The sequence below is a fragment of the Lactuca virosa genome, chromosome 4 (assembly GCF_052849685.1).
Source record: "Lactuca virosa cultivar CGN04683 chromosome 4, Lactuca_virosa_CGN04683_v6, whole genome shotgun sequence".
Lineage (NCBI taxonomy): Eukaryota > Viridiplantae > Streptophyta > Magnoliopsida > Asterales > Asteraceae > Lactuca > Lactuca virosa.
The window spans coordinates 86,612,354-86,618,991 of NC_136429.1; positions in this window are offsets into that span (position 1 = coordinate 86,612,354).

Here is a 6,638-nt window from a genome sequence, read left to right on the forward strand (position 1 = left end):
ATCGTCTTTGCAGATAATAACATATAGCAATATAACAATTAGATACTTCATATCTATGTGTGAGATGAAGGTAACTATGCACTCACTTGTTAAAGTGGATGATTGGAAAGTTGGGTGGTGCTTTGCTTTAGCACTTGGTTTTTCCTTTGATGTGACCTAGGTTCAGTTATCACTAACTCTTGGTTTATTATTTCTTATGACTAATTTATAGTCAAGATCCCTCAATAATCCCAATGTCTAATGATCTATAGTTGATAAGAGCCAACCAGGTAGGATTATATCGGAGGTAGGGTCCGTTTAATATACAAAGTATACTGTTTGGAAATCCTACTTTAAACACTTCACTAAATCTAGCCTAGAAATCATCCTTGTAACTAGATCAATCATTATAACAACTTGGAATCACTGATAAATCTTAATTATAGGTTCAGAATAAAGACTATGACTATAATTAAAAGTTACACTTAAATAAAATAAGTGTAGCTTAACTTACAGAGTAATCTAGTGAAAATCAGGGAATTACGTGGACAAAATCTCGATCTAGGAGCTTTTATTCTCCGACTATGTAACACCACAGGTCCCCGCTAAAGTGATCGAGAACTAGGGAGTATAGGGAGTAAGGAATAGAAACGATCTCCCGAGGATTCGGAGGAAGAATGTGAGAAAAATGAGCTTAAATCGGAAGTTTATATAAAGCTGATTTGGGGTGCACGCCATGCACCGTGTCCCCTGCGTTGTGCATCTGGTCGGCCAGGGTGACGTGCCGCTCGATGGATGGTGCACATGTTGCAATCTCGTGGGTTGTCGATGTGTGTCGTGCATCTTGTATGTGTGCGTGACTGCGCACGAATTTTTTTAAAATCTTAGAAAGCTCATAACTTCTTCATACGAGCTCCGTTTTCGATGGGTTTTATATTCACGTGTAGCTATCGATAAGATCAACAACTATCGTTTAGACTCTGTAGGATAATTTTGACTTTATTTTTAAAGTTATATTTTTAACAGGCTTAAACTGTTAAAGTCCGTTAAAAATTCATAACTCTCTCATCTGACGTCCGTTCTTGATTGTCTTTAGATTGTCGGGTTCCTATTAACGAGATCTTCGATTCTCGTTTAGATTGTTTTGGCTAAAACTTGACCGCTCTAAAATTCGATTTCTGGGTTGTATACTACCACGCGAAATTTTGGAAAAATCATAACTTCCTCTAATGAAGTCAGATTTAGACAATCTCTATATGCACGCTCTTAATTTAACGACTACTACAACTTTAGTTTATATCACTTAGGTTAAAAAGTAATTTATTAAAAATTTACTCTTGACGATACGCAGAGTCATGTCGGTTTAAGCGCGAAACTTCAAAGAAGCATAGCTTCTTCATACGAAGTCAGATTTCAACGTTCTTTATTTGTGTGGAAACCTTGTCACACATACTATTGTTGGATTAGGTGTCTAATCCCATAACTATACTTGATATATACTTAAATTGATAGTACCACAATCCTTTTAGGTTGCCCTCAAAACTAGCAACTGGACATGATGATTTTTGGAGAGAGAGGTTGAATTTATTATTTTATTAATAAATTGAAATAAATGATTTTTTAATATATTATTAATATAATATATTAATCTGAAATAGTAATATTTAATCAGAAATTAATTGGAATTAATATCAGAGTTAAAGGAATTAATTAAAAGTACAGAGACTGAATTGTAATTGTTCAATAGTTGAGCAAGAGGCAATCTAGAATACTCCATAGGCTATGGACGGTTTTTCCATTAGGTTTGGATGATTTCTTCATGCCTAAGGGATTCTAGAATTATACCCTATGGATTTCGGCCTATGGATTTCGGCCATTCTAGGGTTTCCTGACTACGCTATAAATAGGGATATACCCTATGGATTTCGGCCATTCTCTTCTTTGGAAGACCTAGATGAAATTTTGGAGCCTTCTCCTCCATCTCAATCATCTTCCATTTCTAGTGTTGGGTGTGAACCATTAGAGGCGTGACATTTGTGACGTTTGCTCTCAAGGCTTCAACAACACAAGGATTTGGATTGCTATTACTATATAGTGATCAAGGTATGATTATTCTAACCCAATTTGTCTATTTCGAAACAATAATAGCATCCTAGGGTTTATGTTTTGTTGTTCAAGTTGTATGTTCAATTAGAGAAAACGTAGATCAAATTATTTAGGGTTGCATGCACACATAGGATTGTTTGTTATGTTCAAAACCCATTAGTGGTATCAGCGCATAAGTTTAGTTTTATATTGAATTGATACAATGGTGATCTTGAACAAGGAAGAGAAAACATAATCGTTATTATGTTCATCAAACACGTTGTGGTGTTCTTCAACACGACGTGTTGGCCTGCGGAATCGACCCAACACGGCATGGTGATCGTCTACCATGGCGTGTTGTGCTGTCAGATCCGAAATTTTGTGCGTTATCTGCCTAATTTGCTTTTATATGATAATTACTTGCTATACTTATCCTCCAAATCTGATTTTGGTGTATCTATGATGATAAATTAAAAGCCTAGAAGTTAGGAGATAAGTATTTGACTTAATTATTTGTTTTATTGATTAATAGGATTATTTTAAGTGTATAAATAAATCTAGATGTTAATTGAATTAAATAATTAATGTCAAATAATAATATGTATTTTTGAAAAGTTTAAAATACATCCTTATGGATCTTATTATTAATTTAATTAATTAATTAACTAAAGGACAATTATTAAATCCATAAAATGGTATAAGAAAGGTCAGTCGAACCGCTAGTACGCCTCATTCACGAAGCCAATCTATAAGGGAGTGTAAGGAAGCGGCCTATAAAATGACCGTCATTGGGTATCCACTCTTACCCACCGCTCCCTTGATTGGTGGAGGGTCGTTAGCCGAACGGGTTTGATAGGACATAACCTCATTAAAAGTATAATGATGAAAAGTAACTAAACTATTCTATAAAATCCCCACTCTTAGTTACTTTAGGAAAAATGTGAATTTGTATGCTAATTTATGAAATTACACACCACACATTATAAGTCGTTAGTGGAGCGCGTGTGGTTAACCGGCACACTAGTGGGGGACTAATAAAGGGTGGTAGTGGGCTTCTCGAAAATTATCATTAATTAATGGAGCACATGTGGTTAACCGGCATATTAAAACGAGATGGTAAATGACATCGAGAGTACCAAGCTAATTTTCATGGTTATTCACATCTCGTTTGTGATCCTCGGCAACCCAGTCACAAAAGTGAGAGCATAATCGAGATTAAACATGTCATTGATTAGATTCAATGAATCTCAAAAGATTTAGGAGTTTCATAGGATTGAAATTGGTAAAAGCTTTACTTCCCTAAAATAGATTCGAATTTGACTACGACATCCTTCTTCAAAGTTCGAATCGAAAATATGGATCCCAGCCTTAATTTAAATTTATGGGTTAATAATTAAGGATTAAAATCAACTAACTTGAATTCTCTTTTCTCCTATTATAGATGTCAAGTTCAGAAAACAATGGTCTTCCTCGTTCTTCTGGAAATGATTTTCCTCTACCTTCTGTAGATGACCTTCCACATTCTGGTCAAGGTGAAAGAGTATTAACTACCTTCTTTGAGCAATGGTGGAAATGGAAATCATGCTTATTCAACTCTTGCTCCTCATCCTCAAGTGACTCTCCCTAATTCATGCTTTCTTCAAGTTGAAAAGTATGAAGTTACTCAAGCCCTGTTGGCATGTAAACATCAAGATGGAAAGTCTGTGTGTACGCATGTTCTGAAAATGAAATCGCACATTGACAGATTGGGTATGTTGAATGTCGTTTTCCCAAGGAGCTAGCCATTGACTTGGTTCTACTTTCGCTTCCTGAGGCATATAGTCAGTTCATTAAAGACTACTATATGAGTGACCACGACGTGACCCTAAATGATCTGACACATATGTTGATTGTTGTTGAAGCAAAAATACTTAAGAGCACAAATCAAGCAATAGTGTTTGAAGGAGCTAATTCCAAAGTTTCCATGGACAATAGCGACAATGGTGGTCCAGAATAGATTTCTCTTCCTAATGGAAATGGATCGGCCAAGGTCAAACCGTTTGATCGTATGGTAAAGAGAAAGGATAGTTCTGAGATAGTTCCATTTGCTGACCCTAAAGAGTCCATATGTTTTTATTGCCAATTGGAGGGGCATTGGTTGCGAAGCTGCCATGACTACCTGAAAGATCTCAGATATGGTAAAGTCAATTTGTATGACTCCACTTCAGGTACATCCATTATCTAACTCCATTATTTTTAATTAGTAAGTTCCTATTCATAGATTCTTAATACATGATGTGATGATCGCATTTTGTTGTTTTGCAGGATCTAAGAGAAAGAAGGAAGCTTAAGAAGAGTGAGCTGAATCTTATCGTGGAAAATGGATTTCGATCGCATGGTTCGATGATCAGATTTTGGAAGCTACTACTTAGGAGTTATAATAAATTTAATAGATTGCTTAGGAAATGTCTACAAACATAGTTTTCATTTTGCATTGTAAAGACAAGTTCAATTTTTCGTTTATTATTAATAAAAGTGAATTTTTTGATTTATCTAGTTCATTTGCTTTATATTTCCTTGCAATGACATTTATGAAAGTGTTGGTTACATTTCTATTATGAGCAATATTAATTGTGGATTTGATTCTTATTATTTCACTTGTGGTAAATATCATAATTGACTAAGTGATAAATATTTCTCATCACCTAAGTTCCAATTGGATAGAAACTTGGAGTCATACAATCAGAATTGTGTGATGTATGAGCATCTTGATCTTTGGAAGATTATGACTAGTTCGTTGATCACATATTTATACGAGTCAAAGTGAATGAATAATGAATCTAGTCCATTGATATGGACGATTCATATCTACCACAAAGAATGAAAAAATTCTATTCGTCATGATTTACTTATATGGCTGTGTTTATAAGATTAAGCATAATTCTAATACCTTGAAAGGGTTTCAATGAGTAGCAGAATGAATAAGAAGAATCTGTTAGGCAGAAATATAAAGGTTTCTCCAATCTGAAAGGAAAGGATAGTACTTTAGTATTGTGTTTTGTGATCATCTTAATGATTGTGGAACTATATCACAATTGATCCTCTAAGAACATCTTAGTGCAACTGTTTGACTAAGAAGAGGAATTGGATATTGTTAAAATGGTTCAATCAAGAGATGAGTCATACTTCGTGTCCAATAAAGTTTTAGAGTCATACTCTAGTAACTTCAAATCATATCTTGAAACTTATTTTATACTAAGTAGGTTTATAACACCTCATATAATATGGAGTAATAATGTTTTCTTACTCTAGCACATTTGGAATTGGAAGTTGTGATGTTTTGTTTAAAATAAAGGATAAACTTAGACCAATTCTATGAAGTGTTTTCTTTTCGGGAATCCACACTAACTTTTGAATATTTGTTTTTTTCTTTTCGAGGAATGTTCCTTGAAAGAAAAACTTATATGTCAAGAAGTCAGTAGGAGTCTTAATGATCTTGAAGAGTTTCCAGAGTCAATCAACAATGAACCTTTTAGTTATCACTAGCACACGACCTGAGGTTGATAACTTATCGTGTTAAGTTGACACATTCTTATTTCTGTGCACCTTCCAGTTGAGTTAGCAATGATTATGAGTTCTATGGTCCTCATTTGATTTGACTGTAAAAGGCAGAGCACATTGGTCAGTGATAGTACATTGGTCAATGGAAGTGAACCTCTTAATCAACATGGAAGCACTGGTACGCCCTTGTGCTACCAGAAGGCAAGAAATTAAGAATAAGCGAAGTTCAGTCCATGAAAGCTGATTATGAATTTGTCATAAACCTTATCTTATGATTGTAGGCTAAAATGAAAGATTCACATGGATGGGAACATGTACACCATTAAAATCTAGGTGGCAAAAGGTTTCGCTCTAATTCATGAAAATGATTATGAGTAAACACTTTCGTTAGTAGATTTTAAAGATATGATAAATATCATTATGGTTAGTTGTTGTGAAAATTGCATTCTCAAATTCGTACTCATATTTCAAATTGTGAGAAATGGCAAGGAACTGTTTGAACGTTCAATACTTATAGCTATAAGTTCTGAAGGAGTTTAACACACACATATGCTATCTAATGAAAAGTGTATAAGCTTGAGAAGTTTGACTAAAGACTTATCGAAGTGTCATGTACCAGAAATATGTACTTTAGTAAGAAAGTCAATAGTGTTGATTTTTAGAAGTCCAATTGATTTCTGGATACATGTCAAAGCTAGTGAGAGCATAATTGGTATGCTAAGTGTTGCAAGTTGGCAATACTAATTATAGGAAACAAAGATTTCAAATTTGCAAATTGCAAAGTTTCAGAATTGGTTTGCTATAAAAGGGTTTAAGGGAGAGTGCATTCATACTTCATTTCAAATCTAAAAGTTTAAATTGAATGTTTTAGAACAACTTAGTCTTGGTCATATATGAATATCGTGTTGAATTGGTTCAACATAGGAAATTTGATATATGAAAATATTATAGCAAGAGACTGATAAGATATCAGGTCTTTATGTGAGACATTCTGAATCGAGTCCTATATGCTTCAGATATATGATCGGTTACAT